The sequence below is a fragment of the Heptranchias perlo genome, unplaced genomic scaffold (assembly GCF_035084215.1).
Source record: "Heptranchias perlo isolate sHepPer1 unplaced genomic scaffold, sHepPer1.hap1 HAP1_SCAFFOLD_52, whole genome shotgun sequence".
Lineage (NCBI taxonomy): Eukaryota > Metazoa > Chordata > Chondrichthyes > Hexanchiformes > Hexanchidae > Heptranchias > Heptranchias perlo.
In genome coordinates, this window is record NW_027139537.1 from 2003708 (window position 1) to 2025873 (window position 22166).

Below are 22166 nucleotides of genomic sequence, written 5' to 3' on the forward strand. Positions count from 1 at the left end.
GGGTGGGACTCAGTCCATATCTTATATTCCATTCTTTACAATACACAGTGGGGTGGACTCAGAAGAGATCTTATCTTACATTCTGTACAATGCACAGTGGGGTAGACTCAGTCCATATCTTATATTACATTCTGTACAATACACAGTGGGGTGGACTCAGTCCATATCTTATATTACATTCTGACAATACAAGGTTTGTTGGACTCAGTCCATATCTTATATTACATTCTGCACAATAAACAGAGGGTTGGACTCAGTCCATATCTTATAGTACATTGTGTACAATACAAGGTTGGTTGGACTCAGTCCATATCTTATATTACATTCTGTGCAATACCCAGTGGGTTGGACTCAGTCCATATGTTATAATTCATTCTGCACAATAAACAGTGAGTTGGACTCAGTCCATATCTTATATTACAATCTGTGCAATGCACTGTGGGTCTAACTCAGTCCATATCTTAAATTACATTCTGAACAATTCTAGGTTGGTTGGACTCAGTCCATATCTTATGTTACATTCTGCACAATACAACGTGGGTTGGACTCAGTCCATATAGTATATTACATTCTGTACAACACACAGTGGGGTGGACTCAGTCCATATCTTATATTACATTCTTCACAATAGACAGTGGGTTGGACTCAGTCCATATCTTATAATTCATTCTGCACAATAAACAGTGAGTTGGACTCAGTCCATATCTTATATTACATTCTGTACAATACACCGTGGGGTGGACTCGGTCCATATCTTATATTACATTCTGTGCATTACACAGTGGGTTGGACTCAGTCCATATCTTCTATTAAATTCTGCACATTACACAGTGGGTTGGACTCAGTCCATATCTTGTATTACATTCTGTACAACACACAGTGGGTTGGAATCAGTCCATATATTATATTACATTCTGTACAATACACAGTGGGGTGGACTCAGTCCATATCTTATATTACATTCTGTACAATACACAGTGGATTGGACTCAGAACAGTTCATACATTACATTCTGTACAATATACAGTGGGTTGGACTCAGTCCATATCTTATATTACATTCTGTACAATACACAGTGGGTTGGACTCAGTCCATATCTTATATTAAATTCTGTACATTGCACAGTGGTTTGGACTCATTCCATATCTTATATTACATTCTGCACAGAACACAGTGGGGTGGAGTCAGTCCATATCTTATATTACATTCTGTGCAATACACAGTGGGGTGGACTCAGTCCATATCTCATATTACATTCTGTACAACACACAGTGGGTTGGACTCAGAACAGATCTTATATTACATTCTGTACAATACGCAGTGGGTGGGACTCAGTTCATATTTTATGTTACATTCTGTACAATACACAGTGGATTCGACACAGAACGGTTCTTATATTACATTCTGTACAATACACAGTGGGTTGGACTCAGTCCATATCTTATATTACATTCTGTACAATACACAGTGGGTTGGACTCAGTCCATATCTTATATTACATTGTGTACAATACACATTGGGTTGGACTCAGTCCGTATCTGATATTACATTCTGTACATTACACAGTGCGGTGGACTCAGTCCATATCTCATATTAAATTCTGGACATTACACAGTGGGGTGGACTGAGTCCATATCTTATATTACATTCTGTAACAACACACAGTGGGTTGGACTCAGTGCATATATTATATTACATTCTGTACAATACACAGTGGGGTGGACTCAGTCCATATCTTATATTACATTCTATACAATACACAGTGGGTTGGACTCAGTCCATATCTTATATTTCATTCTGCACAATACAACGTGGGTTGGACTCAGTCCATATCTTATATTACATTCTGTACAATACACAGTTGGGTGGACTCAGTTCATATTTTATATTACATTCTGTACAATACACAGTGGGTTGGACTCAGAACAGATCTTATATTACATTCTGTACAATACACAGTGGGTTGGACTCAGAACAGATCTTATGTTACATTCTTTACAATACACAGTGGGGTGGACTCAGAAGAGATCTTATCTTACATTCTGTACAATGCACAGTGGGGGAGACTCAGTCCATATCTTATATTGCATGCTGCACAATACAACGTCGGTTGGACTCAGTCCATATCTTATATTACATTCTGTACAATACACAGTGGGGTGGACTCAGACCATATCTTATATTATATTCTGTACATTACACAGTGGGTTGGACTCAGTCCAAATCTTATGTTACATTCTGACAATACAAGGTTTGTTGGACTCAGTCCATATCTTATATTACATTCTGTACAACACACAGTGGGTTGGACTCAGTCCATATATTATATTACATTCTGCACAATACACAGTGGGGTGGACTCAGTCCATATCTTATATTACATTCTATAAAATACACAGTGACTTGGACTCAGTCCATATCTTATATTACATTCTGCACAATACAACGTGGGTTGGACTCAGTCCATATCTTATATTACATTCTGTACAATACACAGTGGGGTGGACTCAGTTCATATTTTATATTACATTCTGTACAATACACAGTGGGGTGGACTCAGTCCATATCTTATATTACATTCTGTACAATACACAGTGGGTTGGACTCAGAACAGATCTTATATTACATTCTGTACAATACAAAGTGGGTGGGACTCAGTTCATATTTTATGTTACATTCTGTACAATACACAGTGGATTGGACTCAGAACGGTTCTTATATTACATTCTGTACAATACACATTGGGTTGGACTCAGTCCATATCTTATATTACATTCTGTACAATACACAGTGGGTTGGACTCAGAACAGATCTTATATTACATTCTGTACAATACACAGTGGGTTGGACTCAGAACAGATCTTATATAACATTCTGTACAATACACAGTGGGTTGGACTCAGATCAGATCTTATATTACATTCTGTACAATACACAGTGGGTTGGACTCAGAACAGATCTTATATTACATTCTGTAAAAACACACAGTGGGTTGGACTCAGTGCATATATTATATTACATTCTGTACAATACACAGTGGGGTGGACTCAGTCCATATCTTATATTACATTCTATACAATACACAGTGGGTTGGACTCAGTCCATATCTAAAATTACATTCTGCACAATACAACGTGGGTTGGACTCAGTCCATATCTTATATTGCATGCTGCACAATACAACGTCGGTTGGACTCAGTCCATATAGTATATTACATTCTGTACAATACACAGTGGGGTGGACTCAGTCCATATCTTATATTACATTCTGTACAATAGACAGTGGGGTGGACTCAGTCCATATCTTATATTACATTCTGTACATTACACAGTGGATTGGACTCAGAACAGATCTTATATTACATTCTGTACAATACACAGTGGGTGGGACTCAGTTCATATTTTATGTTACATTCTGTACAATACACAGTGGATTGGACTCAGAACGGTTCTTATATTACATTCTGTACAATACACAGTGGGTTGGACTCAGTCCATATCTTATATTACATTCTGTACAATACACAGTGGGTTGGACTCAGTCCATATCTTATATTACATTGTGTACAATACACATTGGGTTGGACTCAGTCCGGATCTGATATTACATTCTGTACATTACACAGTGGGGTGGACTCAGTCCATATCTCATATTAAATTCTGGACATTACACAGTGGGGTGGACTGAGTCCATATCTTATATTACATTCTATACAATACACAGTGGGTTGGACTCAGTCCATATTTTATATTACATTCTGCACAATACAACGTGGGTTGGACTCAGTCCATATCTTATATTACATTCTGTACAATACACAGTGGGGTGGACTCAGTTCATATTTTATATTACATTCTGTACAATACACAGTGGGGTGGACTCAGTCCATATCTTATATTACATTCTGTACAATACACAGTGGGTTGGACTCAGTCCATATCTTATATTACATTCTGTGCAATACACAGTGGGTTGGACTCAGAACAGATCTTATGTTAGATTCTGTACAATACACAGTGGGTGGGACTCAGTCCATATCTTATATTACATTCTTTACAATACACAGTGGGGTGGACTCAGAAGAGATCTTATCTTACATTCTGTACAATGCACAGTGGGTGGGACTCAGTCCATATCTTATATTGCATGCTGCACAATACAACGTCGGTTGGACTCAGTCCATATAGTATATTACATTCTGTGCAATACAAAGTGGGGTGGACTCAGTCCATATCTTATATTACATTCTGTACAATACACAGTGGGGTGGACTCAGTCCATATCTTATATTACATTCTGTACATTACACAGTGGGTTGGACTCAGTCCCAATCTTATGTTACATTCTGACAATACAAGGTTTGTTGGACTCAGTCCATATCTTATATTACATTCTGCACAATACACAGAGGGTTGGACTCAGTCCATATCTTATATTACATTCTGTACAATACAAGGTTGGTTGGACTCAGTCCATATCTTATATGACATTCTGTACATGACACAGTGGGTTGGACTCAGTCCATATAGCATATTACCTTCTGCACAATACACAGTGGGGTGGACTCAGTCCATATCTTATCTTACATTCTGTGCAATACCCAGTGGGTTGGACTCAGTCCATATGTTATAATTCATTCTGCACAATAAACAGTGAGTTGGACTCAGTCCATATCTTATGTTACATTCTGTGCAATGCACAGTGGGTCCAACTCAGTCCATATCTTAAATTACATTCTGAACAATTCTCGGTTGGTTGGACTCAGTCCATATCTTATATTACATTCTGCACAATACAACGTGTGTTGGACTCAGTCCATATATTATATTACATTCTCTACAACACACATTGGGGTGGACTCAGTCCATATCTTATATTACATTCTGCACAATAGACAGTGGGTTGGACTCAGTCCATATCTTATAATTCATTCTGCACAATAAACAGTGAGTAGGACTCAGTCCATATCTTATATTACATTCTGTACAATACACAGTGGGGTGGACTCGGTCCATATCGTATATTACATTCTGCACATTACACAGTGGGTTGGACTCAGTCCATATCTTCTATTAAATTCTGCACATTACACAGTGGGGTGGACTCAGTCTATATCTTATATTACATTCTGTACAACACACAGTGGCTTTGAATCACTCCATATATTATATTACATTCTGTACAATACACAGTGGGGTGGACTCAGTTCATATTTTATATTACATTCTGTACAATACACACTGGGTTGGACTCAGTCCATATCTTATATTACATTCTGTGCAATAGACAGTGGGTTGTACTCAGTCCATATTTTCTATTGCATTCTGCACAATACAACGTCGGTTGGACTCAGTCCATATCGTATATTACATTCTGTACAATACACAGTGGTTGGACTCAGTCCATATCTTTCTTACATTCTGTACAATACACAGTGGGTTGGAATCAGTCCTTATCTTATATTACAGTCTGTAACAACACACAGTGGGTTGGACTCAGTGCATATATTATATTACATTCTGTACAATGCACAGTGGGGTGGACTCAGTCCATATCTTATATTACATTCGATACAATACACAGTGGGTTGGACTCAGTCCATATCTTATATTACATTCTGCACAATACAACGTGGGTTGGACTCAGTCCATATCTTATATTACATTCTGTACAATACACAGTGGGGTGGACTCAGTTCATATTTTATATTACATTCTGTACAATACACAGTGGGGTGGACTCAGTCCATATCTTATATTACATTCTGTACAATACACAGTGGGTTGGACTCAGCAAAGATCTTATATTACATTCTGTGCAATACACAGTGGGTTGGACTCAGTCCATATCTTATATTACATTCTGTACAATACACAGTGGGTGGGACTCAGTCCATATCTTATATTACATTCTGTACAATACACAGTGGGTTGGAATCAGTCCTTATCTTATATTACAGTCTGTAACAACACACAGTGGGTTGGACTCAGTGCATATATTATATTACATTCTGTACAATGCACAGTGGGGTGGACTCAGTCCATATCTTATATTACATTCGATACAATACACAGTGGGTTGGACTCAGTCCATATCTTATATTACATTCTGCACAATGCAACGTGGGTTGGACTCAGTCCATGTCTTATATTACATTCTGTACAATACACAGTGGGGTGGACTCAGTTCATATTTTATATTACATTCTGTACAATACACAGTGGGGTGGACTCAGTCCATATCTTATATTACATTCTGTACAATACACAGTGGGTTGGACTCAGCAAAGATCTTATATTACATTCTGTGCAATACACAGTGGGTTGGAGTCCGTCCATATCTTATCTTACATTCTGTACAATGCACAGTGGGTGGGACTCAGTCCATATCTTATATTGCATGCTGCACAATACAACGTCGGTTGGACTCAGTCCATATAGTATATTACATTCTGTACAATACACAGTGGGGTGGACTCAGTCCATATCTTATATTACATTCTGTACAATACACAGTGGGTTGGACTCAGTCCATATCTAAAATTACATTCTGTACATTACACAGTGGGTTGTACTCAGTCCAAATCTTATGTTACATTCTGACAATACAAGGTTTGTTGGACTCAGTCCATATCTTATATTACATTCTGCACAATACACAGAGGGTTGGACTCAGTCCATATTGTATATTACATTCTGTACAATACACAGTGGGGTGGACTCTGTCCATATCTTATCTTACATTCTGTGCAATACCCAGTGGGTTGGACTCAGTCCATATGTTATAATTCATTCTGCACAATAAGCAGTGAGTTGGACTCAGTCCATATCTTATATTACATTCTGTGCAATGCACAGTGGGTCCAACTCAGTCCATATCTTAAATTACATTCAGAACAATTCTAGGTTGGTTGGACTCAGTCCATATCTTATATTACATTCTGCTCAATACAACGTGGGTTGGACTCAGTCCATATCGTATATTACATTCTGTACAACACACAGTGGGGTGGACTCACTCCATATCTTATATTACATTCTGCACAATAGACAGTGGGTTGGACTCAGTCCATATCTTATAATTCATTCTGCACAATAAACAGTGAGTAGGACTCAGTCCATATCTTATATTACATTCTGTACAATACACAGTGGGGTGGACTCGGTCCATATCGTATATTACATTCTGCACATTACACAGTGGGTTGGACTCAGTCCATATCTTCTATTAAATTCTGCACATTACACAGTGGGTTGGAATCACTCCATATATTATATTACATTCTGTACAATACACAGTGGGGTGGACTCAGTCCATATCTTATATTACATTCTGTACAATACACAGTGGGTTGGACTCAGTCCATATCTTATATTACATTCTGTACAATACAAGGTTGGTTGGACTCAGTCCATATCTTATATTACATTCTGTACATTACACAGTGGGTTGGACTCAGTCCATGTAGTATATTACATTCTCTGCAATACACAGTGGGGTGGACTCAGTCCAGATCTTATATTTCATTCTGTGCAATACACAGTGGGTTGGACTCAGTCCATATCTTATAATTCATTCTGCAAAATAAACAGTGAGTTGGACTCAGTCCATATCTTATATTACATTCTGTACAATACACAGTGGGTTGGACTCAGTCCATATCTTATATTATATTTTGAACAATTCTAGGTTGGTTGGACTCAGTCCATATCTTATATTACATTCTGTACATTACACAGTGGGTTGGACTCAGTCCATATCTTATATTCATTCTGTACAATACACAGTGGGGTGGACTCAGTCCATATCTTATATTACAGTCTGTACAATACACAGTGGGGTGGACTCAATCCGTATCTTATATTACATTCTGTACAATACACAGTGGGGTGGACTCAGACCATATTTTATATTACATTCTGTACAATACACAGTGGGGTGGACTCAGTCCATATCTTATATTACATTCTATAAAATACACAGTGACTTGGACTCAGTCCATATCTTATATTACATTCTGCACAATACAACGTGGGTTGGACTCAGTCCATATCTTATATTACATTCTGTACAATACACAGTGGGGTGGACTCAGTTCATATTTTATATTACATTCTGTACAATACACAGTGGGGTGGACTCAGTCCATATCTTATATTACATTCTGTACAATACACAGTGGGTTGGACTCAGAACAGATCTTATATTACATTCTGTACAATACAAAGTGGGTGGGACTCAGTTCATATTTTATGTTACATTCTGTACAATACACAGTGGATTGGACTCAGAACGGTTCTTATATTACATTCTGTACAATACACATTGGGTTGGACTCAGTCCATATCTTATATTACATTCTGTACAATACACAGTGGGTTGGACTCAGAACAGATCTTATATTACATTCTGTACAATACACAGTGGGTTGGACTCAGAACAGATCTTATATAACATTCTGTACAATACACAGTGGGTTGGACTCAGATCAGATCTTATATTACATTCTGTACAATACACAGTGGGTTGGACTCAGAACAGATCTTATATTACATTCTGTAAAAACACACAGTGGGTTGGACTCAGTGCATATATTATATTACATTCTGTACAATACACAGTGGGGTGGACTCAGTCCATATCTTATATTACATTCTATACAATACACAGTGGGTTGGACTCAGTCCATATCTAAAATTACATTCTGCACAATACAACGTGGGTTGGACTCAGTCCATATCTTATATTGCATGCTGCACAATACAACGTCGGTTGGACTCAGTCCATATAGTATATTACATTCTGTACAATACACAGTGGGGTGGACTCAGTCCATATCTTATATTACATACTGTACAATAGACAGTGGGGTGGACTCAGTCCATATCTTATATTACATTCTGTACATCACACAGTGGGTTGGACTCAGAACAGATCTTATATTACATTCTGTACAATACACAGTGGGTGGGACTCAGTTCATATTTTATGTTACATTCTGTACAATACACAGTGGATTGGACTCAGAACGGTTCTTATATTACATTCTGTACAATACACAGTGGGTTGGACTCAGTCCATATCTTATATTACATTCTGTACAATACACAGTGGGTTGGACTCAGTCCATATCTTATATTACATTGTGTACAATACACATTGGGTTGGACTCAGTCCGGATCTGATATTACATTCTGTACATTACACAGTGGGGTGGACTCAGTCCATATCTCATATTAAATTCTGGACATTACACAGTGGGGTGGACTGAGTCCATATCTTATATTACATTCTATACAATACACAGTGGGTTGGACTCAGTCCATATTTTATATTACATTCTGCACAATACAACGTGGGTTGGACTCAGTCCATATCTTATATTACATTCTGTACAATACACAGTGGGGTGGACTCAGTTCATATTTTATATTACATTCTGTACAATACACAGTGGGGTGGACTCAGTCCATATCTTATATTACATTCTGTACAATACACAGTGGGTTGGACTCAGTCCATATCTTATATTACATTCTGTGCAATACACAGTGGGTTGGACTCAGAACAGATCTTATGTTACATTCTGTACAATACACAGTGGGTGGGACTCAGTCCATATCTTATATTACATTCTTTACAATACACAGTGGGGTGGACTCAGAAGAGATCTTATCTTACATTCTGTACAATGCACAGTGGGTGGGACTCAGTCCATATCTTATATTGCATGCTGCACAATACAACGTCGGTTGGACTCAGTCCATATGGTATATTACATTCTGTGCAATACAAAGTGGGGTGGACTCAGTCCATATCTTATATTACATTCTGTACAATACACAGTGGGGTGGACTCAGTCCATATCTTATATTACATTCTGTACATTACACAGTGGGTTGGACTCAGTCCCAATCTTATGTTACATTCTGACAATACAAGGTTTGTTGGACTCAGTCCATATCTTATATTACATTCTGCACAATACACAGAGGGTTGGACTCAGTCCATATCTTATATTACATTCTGTACAATACAAGGTTGGTTGGACTCAGTCCATATCTTATATGACATTCTGTACATGACACAGTGGGTTGGACTCAGTCCATATAGCATATTACCTTCTGCACAATACACAGTGGGGTGGACTCAGTCCATATCTTATCTTACATTCTGTGCAATACCCAGTGGGTTGGACTCAGTCCATATGTTATAATTCATTCTGCACAATAAACAGTGAGTTGGACTCAGTCCATATCTTATGTTACATTCTGTGCAATGCACAGTGGGTCCAACTCAGTCCATATCTTAAATTACATTCTGAACAATTCTCGGTTGGTTGGACTCAGTCCATATCTTATATTACATTCTGCACAATACAACGTGTGTTGGACTCAGTCCATATATTATATTACATTCTCTACAACACACATTGGGGTGGACTCAGTCCATATCTTATATTACATTCTGCACAATAGACAGTGGGTTGGACTCAGTCCATATCTTATAATTCATTCTGCACAATAAACAGTGAGTAGGACTCAGTCCATATCTTATATTACATTCTGTACAATACACAGTGGGGTGGACTCGGTCCATATCGTATATTACATTCTGCACATTACACAGTGGGTTGGACTCAGTCCATATCTTCTATTAAATTCTGCACATTACACAGTGGGGTGGACTCAGTCTATATCTTATATTACATTCTGTACAACACACAGTGGCTTTGAATCACTCCATATATTATATTACATTCTGTACAATACACAGTGGGGTGGACTCAGTTCATATTTTATATTACATTCTGTACAATACACACTGGGTTGGACTCAGTCCATATCTTATATTACATTCTGTGCAATAGACAGTGGGTTGTACTCAGTCCATATTTTCTATTGCATTCTGCACAATACAACGTCGGTTGGACTCAGTCCATATCGTATATTACATTCTGTACAATACACAGTGGTTGGACTCAGTCCATATCTTTCTTACATTCTGTACAATACACAGTGGGTTGGAATCAGTCCTTATCTTATATTACAGTCTGTAACAACACACAGTGGGTTGGACTCAGTGCATATATTATATTACATTCTGTACAATGCACAGTGGGGTGGACTCAGTCCATATCTTATATTACATTCGATACAATACACAGTGGGTTGGACTCAGTCCATATCTTATATTACATTCTGCACAATACAACGTGGGTTGGACTCAGTCCATATCTTATATTACATTCTGTACAATACACAGTGGGGTGGACTCAGTTCATATTTTATATTACATTCTGTACAATACACAGTGGGGTGGACTCAGTCCATATCTTATATTACATTCTGTACAATACACAGTGGGTTGGACTCAGCAAAGATCTTATATTACATTCTGTGCAATACACAGTGGGTTGGACTCAGTCCATATCTTATATTACATTCTGTACAATACACAGTGGGTGGGACTCAGTCCATATCTTATATTACATTCTGTACAATACACAGTGGGTTGGAATCAGTCCTTATCTTATATTACAGTCTGTAACAACACACAGTGGGTTGGACTCAGTGCATATATTATATTACATTCTGTACAATGCACAGTGGGGTGGACTCAGTCCATATCTTATATTACATTCGATACAATACACAGTGGGTTGGACTCAGTCCATATCTTATATTACATTCTGCACAATGCAACGTGGGTTGGACTCAGTCCATATCTTATATTACATTCTGTACAATACACAGTGGGGTGGACTCAGTTCATATTTTATATTACATTCTGTACAATACACAGTGGGGTGGACTCAGTCCATATCTTATATTACATTCTGTACAATACACAGTGGGTTGGACTCAGCAAAGATCTTATATTACATTCTGTGCAATACACAGGGGGTTGGACTCAGTCCATATCTTATCTTACATTCTGTACAATGCACAGTGGGTGGGACTCAGTCCATATCTTATATTGCATGCTGCACAATACAACGTCGGTTGGACTCAGTCCATATCTAAAATTACATTCTGTACATTACACAGTGGGTTGTACTCAGTCCAAATCTTATGTTACATTCTGACAATACAAGGTTTGTTGGACTCAGTCCATATCTTATATTACATTCTGCACAATACACAGAGGGTTGGACTCAGTCCATATTGTATATTACATTCTGTACAATACACAGTGGGGTGGACTCTGTCCATATCTTATCTTACATTCTGTGCAATACCCAGTGGGTTGGACTCAGTCCATATGTTATAATTCATTCTGCACAATAAGCAGTGAGTTGGACTCAGTCCATATCTTATATTACATTCTGTGCAATGCACAGTGGGTCCAACTCAGTCCATATCTTAAATTACATTCAGAACAATTCTAGGTTGGTTGGACTCAGTCCATATCTTATATTACATTCTGCACAATACAACGTGGGTTGGACTCAGTCCATATCGTATATTACATTCTGTACAACACACAGTGGGGTGGACTCACTCCATATCTTATATTACATTCTGCACAATAGACAGTGGGTTGGACTCAGTCCATATCTTATAATTCATTCTGCACAATAAACAGTGAGTAGGACTCAGTCCATATCTTATATTACATTCTGTACAATACACAGTGGGGTGGACTCGGTCCATATCGTATATTACATTCTGCACATTACACAGTGGGTTGGACTCAGTCCATATCTTCTATTAAATTCTGCACATTACACAGTGGGTTGGAATCACTCCATATATTATATTACATTCTGTACAATACACAGTGGGGTGGACTCAGTCCATATCTTATATTACATTCTGTACAATACACAGTGGGTTGGACTCAGTCCATATCTTATATTACATTCTGTACAATACAAGGTTGGTTGGACTCAGTCCATATCTTATATTACATTCTGTACATTACACAGTGGGTTGGACTCAGTCCATGTAGTATATTACATTCTCTGCAATACACAGTGGGGTGGACTCAGTCCAGATCTTATATTTCATTCTGTGCAGTACACAGTGGGTTGGACTCAGTCCATATCTTATAATTCATTCTGCAAAATAAACAGTGAGTTGGACTCAGTCCATATCTTATATTACATTCTGTACAATACACAGTGGGTTGGACTCAGTCCATATCTTATATTATATTTTGAACAATTCTAGGTTGGTTGGACTCAGTCCATATCTTATATTACATTCTGTACATTGCACAGTGGGTTGGACTCAGTCCATATCTTATATTCATTCTGTACAATACACAGTGGGGTGGACTCAGTCCATATCTTATATTACAGTCTGTACAATACACAGTGGGGTGGACTCAATCCGTATCTTATATTACATTCTGTACAATACACAGTGGGGTGGACTCAGACCATATTTTATATTACATTCTGTACAATACACAGTGGGGTGGACTCAGTCCATATCTTATATTACATTCTGTATAACATAAGTTGAGGTCGAATCAGTCCGTATATTATATTACATTCTGTACAATACACAGTGGGTTGGAATCAGTCCATATCTTATGTTACATTCTGTACAATACACAATGGGTTGGACTCAGTCCATGTCTTATATTACATTCTGCACAATGCAACGTGGATTGGACTCAGTCCATATCTTATATTACATTCTGTACATTACTCAGTGGGGTGGACTCATTCCATATCTGATATTACATTCTGTACAATATACAGTGGGTTGGACTCAGTCCATATCTTATATTACATTCTTTGCAATACACAGTGGGTTGGACTCAGTCCATATCTTGTATTGCATTCTGCACAATACAACGTCGGTTGGACTCAGTCCATATCGTATATTACATTCTGTACAATACACAGTGGTTGGACTCAGTCCATATCTTTTTTACTTACTGTACAATACACAGTGGGTTGGAATCAGTCCATATCTTATATTACAGTCTGTACGATACACAGTGGGGTGGACTCAATCCATATCTTATATTGCATTCTGCACAATACATCGTCGGTTGGACTCAATCCATAAAGTATATTACATTCTGTACAATACACAGTGGGGTGGACTCAGTCCATATCTTATATTACATTATGTACAATACACAGTGGGGTGGACTCAGTCCATATCTTATATTACATTCTGTACATTTCACAGTGGGTTGGACTCAGTCCAAATCTTATATTACATTCTGCACAATACAAGGTTTGTTGGACTCAGTCCATATCTTATATTACATTCTGCACAATACACAGAGGGTTGGACTCAGTCCATATCTTATATTACATTCTGTACAATACAAGGTTGGTTGGACTCAGTCCATATCTTATATTACATTCTGTACATTACACAGTGGGTTGCACTCAGTCCATATAGTATATTACATTCTCTACAATACACAGTGGGGTGGACTCAGTCCATATCTTATATTTCATTCTGTGCAATACACAGTGGGTTGGACTCAGTCCATATCTTATAATTCATTCTGCAAAATAAACAGTGATTTGGACTCAGTCCATATCTTATATTGCATTCTGTACAATACACATTGGGTTGGACTCAGTCCATATCTTATATTACATTTTGAACAATTCTAGGTTGGTTGGACTCAGTCCATATCTTATATTACATTCTGTACATTACACAGTGGGTTGGACTCAGTCCATATCTTATATTAATTCTGTACAATACACAGTGGGGTGGACTCAGTCCATATCTTATATTACAGTCTGTACAATACACAGTGGGGTGGACTCAATCCATATCTTATATTACATTCTGTACAATACACAGTGGGGTGGACTCAGACCATATTTTATATTACATTCTGTACAATACACAGTGGGGTGGACTCAGTCCATATCTTATATTACATTCTGTATAACACAAGTTGAGGTCGACTCAGTCCGTATATTATATTACATTCTGTACAATACACAGTGGGTTGGAATCAGTCCATATCTTATGTTACATTCTGTACAATACACAATGGGTTGGACTCAGTCCATATCTTATATTACATTCTGTACAATACACAGTGGTTGGACTCAGTCCATATCTTATATTACATTTTGAACAATTCTAGGTTGGTTGGACTCAGTCCATATCTTATATTACATTCTGTACATTACACAGTGGGTTGGACTCAGTCCATATCTTATATTAATTCTGTACAATACACAGTGGGGTGGACTCAGTCCATATCTTATATTATATTCTGCACAATGCAACGTGGATTGGACTCAGTCCATATCTTATATTACATTCTGTACATTACTCAGTGGGGTGGACTCAGTCCATATCTTATATTACAATCTGTACAATACACAGTGGGTTGGCCTCAGTCCATATCTGATATTACATTCTGTACAATATACAGTGGGTTGGACTCAGTCCATATCTTATATTACATTCTGTGCAATACACAGTGGGTTGGACTCAGTCCATATCTTCTATTGCATTCTGCACAATACAAAGTCGGTTGGACTCAGTCCATATCTTATATTACATTCTGTACAATACACAGTGGTTGGACTCAGTCCATATCTTTTTTACATTCTGTACAATACACAGTGGGTTGGACTCAGTCCAAATCTTATATTACATTCTGCACAATACAAGGTGTGTTGGACTCAGTCCATATCTTGGATTACATTCTGCACAATACACAGAGGGTTGGACTCAGTCCATATCTTATATTACATTCTGTACAATACAAGGTTGGTTGGACTCTGTCCATATCTTATATTACATTCTGTACATTACACAGTGGGTTGGACTCAGTCCATATAGTATATTACATTCTGTACAATACACAGTGGGGTGGACTCAGTCCATATCTTATCTTACATTCTGTGCAATACCCAGTGGGTTGGACTCAGTCCATATCTTATATTACATTCTGTACAATGCACAGTGGGTCTAACTCAGTCCATATCTTAAATTACATTCTGAAGAATTCTAGGTTGGTTGGACTCAGTCCATATCTTATATTACATTCTGCACAATACAACGTGGGTTGGACTCAGTCCATATAGTATATTACATTCTGTACAACACACAGTGGGGTGGACTCAGTCCATATCTCATATTACATTCTGTACAATAGACAGTGGGTTGGACTCAGTCCATACCTTATAATTCATTCTGCACAATAAACAGTGAGTTGGACTCAGTCCATATCTTATATTACATTCTGTACAATACACAGTGGGGTGGACTCGGTCCATATCTTATATCACATTCTGTACATTACACAGTGGGTTGGAATCAGTCCATATCTTATGTTACATTCTGTACAATACACAATGGGTTGGACTCAGTCCATGTCTTATATTACATTCTGTACAATACACAGTGGGGTGGACTCAGTCCATATCTGATATTACATTCTGCACAATGCAACGTGGATTGGACTCAGTCCATATCTTATATTACATTCTTTACATTACTCAGTGGGGTGGACTCAGTCCATATCTGATATTACATTCTGTACAATATACAGTGGGTTGGACTCAGTCCATATCTTATATTACATTCTTTGCAATACACAGTGGGTTGGACTCAGTCCATATCTTATATTACATTCTGCACAATACAACGTGGGTTGGACTCAGTCCATATCGTATATTACATTCTGTACAATACACAGTGGTTGGACTCAGTCCATATCTTTTTTACTTACTGTACAATACACAGTGGGTTGGAATCAGTCCATATCTTATATTACAGTCTGTACGATACACAGTGGGGTGGACTCAATCCATATCTTATATTGCATTCTGCACAATACATCGTCGGTTGTACTCAGACCATAAAGTATATTACATTATGTACAATACACAGTGGGGTGGACTCAGTCCATATCTAATGTTACATTCTGTACAATACACAGTGGGGTGGAGTCAATCCATATCTTATATTGCATTCTGCACAATACATCGTCGGTTGGACTCAGTCCATAAAGTATATTACATTCTGTACAATACACAGTGGGGTGGACTCAGTCCATATCTTATATTACATTCTGTACAATACACAGTGGGGTGGACTCAGTCCATATCTTTTTTACTTTCTGTACAATACACAGTGGGTTGGAATCAGTCCATATCTTATATTACAGTCTGTACGATACACAGTGGGGTGGACTCAATCCATATCTTACATTGCATTCTGCACAATACATCGTCGGTTGGACTCAGTCCATAAAGTATATTACATTCTGTACAATACACAGTGGGGTGGACTCAGTCCATATCTTATATTACATTCTGTACAATACACAGTGGGGTGGACTCAGTCCATATCTTATATTACATTCTGTACATTTCACAGTGGGTTGGACTCAGTCCAAATCTTATATTACATTCTGCACAATACAAGGTGTGTTGGACTCAGTCCATATCTTATATTACATTCTGCACAATACACAGAGGGTTGGACTCAGTCCATATCTTATATTACATTCTGTACAATACAAGGTTGGTTGGACTCAGTCCATATCTTATATTACATTCTGTACATTACACAGTGGGTTGGACTCAGTCCATATAGTATATTACATTCTCTACAATACACAGTGGGGTGGACTCAGTCCATATCTGATATTTCATTCTGTGCAATACACTGTGGGTTGGACTCAGTCCATATCTTATAATTCATTCTGCAAAATAAACAGTGATTTGGACTCAGTCCATATCATATATTACATTCTGTACAATACACAGTGGGTTGGACTCAGTCCATATCTTATATTACATTTTGAACAATTCTAGGTTGGTTGGACTCAGTCCATATCTTATATTACATTCTGTACATTACACAGTGGGTTGGACTCAGTCCATATCTTATATTCATTCTGTACAATACACAGTGGGGTGGACTCAGTCCATATCTTATATTACAGTCTGTACAATACACAGTGGGGTGGACTCAATCCATAACTTATATCACATTCTGTACAATACACAGTGGGGTGGACTCAGACCATATTTTATATTACATTCTGTACAATACACAGTGGGGTGGACTCAGTCCATATCTTATATTACATTCTGTATAACACAAGTTGAGGTCGACTCAGTCCGTATATTATATTACATTCTGTACAATACACAGTGGGTTGGAATCAGTTCATATTTTATATTACATTCTGTACAATACACAGTGGATTGGACTCAGAACGGTTCTTACATTACATTCTGTGCAATACCCAGTGGGTTGGACTCAGTCCATATCTTATGTTACATTCTGTACAATACACAGTGGGGTGGACTCAGTCCCTATCTTATATTACATTCTGTACAATACAAGGTTGGTTGGACTCAATCCATATCTTATATTCCATTCTGTACATGGCACAGTGGGTTGGACACAGTCCATATAGTATATTACATTCTCTCCAATACACAGTGGGGTGGACTCAGTTCATATCTTATATTTCATTGTGTGCAATGCACAGTGGGTTGGACTCAGTCCACATCTTATAATTCATTCTGCACAATAAACAGTGAGTTGGACTCAGTCCATATCTTATATTACATTCTGTACAATGCACAGTGGGTTGGACTCAGTCCATATCTTATATTACATTCTGAACAATTCTAGGTTGGTTGGACTCAGTCCATATCTTATATTACATTCTGTACAATACACAGTGGGTTGGACTCAGTCCATATCTTATATTACATTCTGCACATTGCACAGTGGTTTGGACTCATTCCATATCTTATATTACATTCTGCACATAACACAGTGGGGTGGACTCAGTCCATATCTCATATTAAATTCTGGACATTACATAGTGGGGTGGACTGAGTCCATATCTTATATTACATTCTTCACAACACACAGTGGGTTGGACTCAATCCATATATTATATTACATTCTGTACAATACACAGTGGGGTGGACTCAGTCCATATCTTATATTACATTCTATACAATACACAGTGGGTTGGACTCAGTCCATATCTTATATTACATTCTGCACAATACAAAGTGGGTTGGACTGAGTCCATATCTTATCTTACATTCTGTACAATACACAGTGGGGTGGACTCAGTTCATATTTTATATTACATTCTGTACAATACACAGTGGGGTGGACTCAGTCCATATCTTATATTACATTATGTACAATACACAGTGGGTTGGACTCAGAACAGATCTTATATTACATTCTGTACAATACACAGTGGGTGGGAATCAGTTCATATTTTATATTACATTCTGTACAATACACAGTGGATTGGACTCAGAACGGTTCTTACATTACATTCTGTACAATACACAGTGGGTTGGACTCAGTCCATATCTTATTTTACGTTCTGTACAATACACAGTGGGTTGGACTCAGTACATATCTTATATTACATTCTGCACATTACACATTGGGTTGGACTCAGTCCGTATCTTATATTACCTTCTGCACATTACACAGTGGGGTGGACTCAGTCCATATCTCATATTAAATTCTGGACATTGCACAGTGGGGTGGACTGAGTCCATATCTTACATAACATTCTGTAACAACTCACAGTGGGTTGGACTCAGTGCATATATTATATTACATTCTGTGCAATACACAGTGGGGTGGACTCAGTCCATATCTTATATTACATTCTATACAATACAAAGTGGGTTGGACTCAGTCCATATCTTATATTACATTCTATACAATACAAAGTGGGTTGGACTCAGTCCATATCTTATATTACATTCTGCACAATACAACGTGGGTTGGACTCAGTCCATATCTTATATTACATTCTGTACAATACACAGTGGGGTGGACTCAGTCCATATCTTATATTACATTCTGCACAATACAAGGTTGGTTGGACTCAGTCCATATCTTATATTACATTCTGTTCAATACACAGTGGGTTGGACTCAGAACAGATCTTATATTACATACTGTACAATACACAGTGGGTGGGACTCAGTCCATATCTTATATTACATTCTTTACAATACACAGTGGGGTGGACTCAGAAGAGATCTTATATTACATTCTGCACAATACACAGTGGGTTGGACTCAGTCCATATCTTATATTGCATTCTGTACAATACACAGTGGGTTGGACTCAGTCGATATCTTATATTACCTTCTTTACAATACACAGTGGGGTGGACTCAGTCCATATCTTATATTACATTCTGTACATTACACAGTGGGTTGGACTCAGTCCAAATCTTATATTACATTCTGACAATACAAGGTTTGTTGGACTCAGTCCATATCTTATATTACAGTCTGTACAATAGACAGTGGGGTGGACTCAGTGCATATCTTATATTACATTCTGTACATTACACAGTGGGTTGGAATCAGTCCATATCTTATATTCATTCTGTACAATACACAGTGGGGTGGACTCAGTCCATATCTTATATTACATTCTGTACAATACACAATGGGTTGGACTCAGTCCATATCTTATATTACATTCTGTACATTACACAGTGGGTTGGACTCAGTCCATATAGTATATTACATTCTCTCCAATAGACAGTGGGGTGGACTCAGTCCATATCTTATATTACATTCTGTGCAATACACAGTGGGTTGGACTCAGTCCATATCTTATAATTCATTCTGCACAATAAAGAGTGAGTTGGACTCAGTCCATATCTTATATTACATTCTGTACAATGCATAGTGGGTTGGACTCAGTCCATATCTTATATTACATTCTGAACAATTCTAGGTTGGTTGGACTCAGTCCATATCTTATATTACATTCTGTACATTACATAGTGGGTTGGACTCAGAACATTTCATATATTACATTCTGTACAATACACAGTGGGTTGGACTCAGTCCATATCTTATATTACATTCTGTACATTGCACAGTGGTTTGGACTCATTCCATATCTTATATTACATTCTGCACATAACACAGTGGGGTGGACTCAGTCCATATCTCATATTAAATTCTAGACATTACACAGTGGGGTGGACTGAGTCCATTTCATATATTACATTCTGTACAATACACAGTGGGTTGGCCTCAGTCCATATCTTATATTACATTCTGTACATTGCACAGTGGTTTGGACTCATTCCATATCTTCTATTACATTCTGCACATTACACAGTGGGGTGGAGTCAGTCCTTAACTTATATTACATTGTGTACAATACACATTGGGTTGGACTCAGTTCGTATCTTATATTACATTCTGTACATTACACAGTGGGGTGGACTCAGTCCTTATCTCATATTAAATTCTGGACATTACACAGTGGGGTGGACTGAGTCCATATCTTATATTACATTCTGTAACAACACACAGTGGGTTGGACTCAGTGCATATATTATATTACATTCTGTGCAATACACAGTAGGGTGGACTCAGTCCATATCTTATATTACATTCTATACAATACACAGTGGGTTGGACTCAGTCCATATCTTATATTACATTCTGCACAATACAACGTGGGTTGGACTCAGTCCATATCTTATATTACATTCTGTACAATACACAGTTGGGTGGACTCAGTTCATATTTTCTATTACATTCTGTACAATACACAGTGGGGTGGACTCAGTCCATATCTTATATTACGTTCTCTATAATACAAGGTGAGGTGGACTCAGTCCATATATTATATTACATTCTGTAACAATACACAGTGGGTTGGACTCAGTCCATATCTTATATTACATTCTGTACAATACACAGTGGGTTGGATTCAGTCCATATCTTATATTACATTCTGCACAATACAACGTGGGTTGGAATCAGTCCATATCTTATATTACATTCTGTACATTACACAGTGGGTTGGACTCAGTCCATATATTATATTACATTCTGCACATTACACAGTGAGGTGGATTCAGTCCATATCTTCTATTAAATTCTGCACATTACACAGTGGGGTGGACTCAGTCCATATCTTATATTACATTCTGTACAACACACAGTGGGTTGGACACACTCCATATATTATATTACATTCTGTACAATACACAGTGGTGTGGACTCAGTCCATATCTTCTATTACATTCTGTACAATACACAGTGGGTTGGACTCAGTCCATATCTTATATTACATTCAGCACAATACAACGTGGGTTGGACTCAGTCCATATCTTCGATTGCATTCTGCACAATACAACGTCGGTTGGACTCAGTCCATATCGTAGATTACATT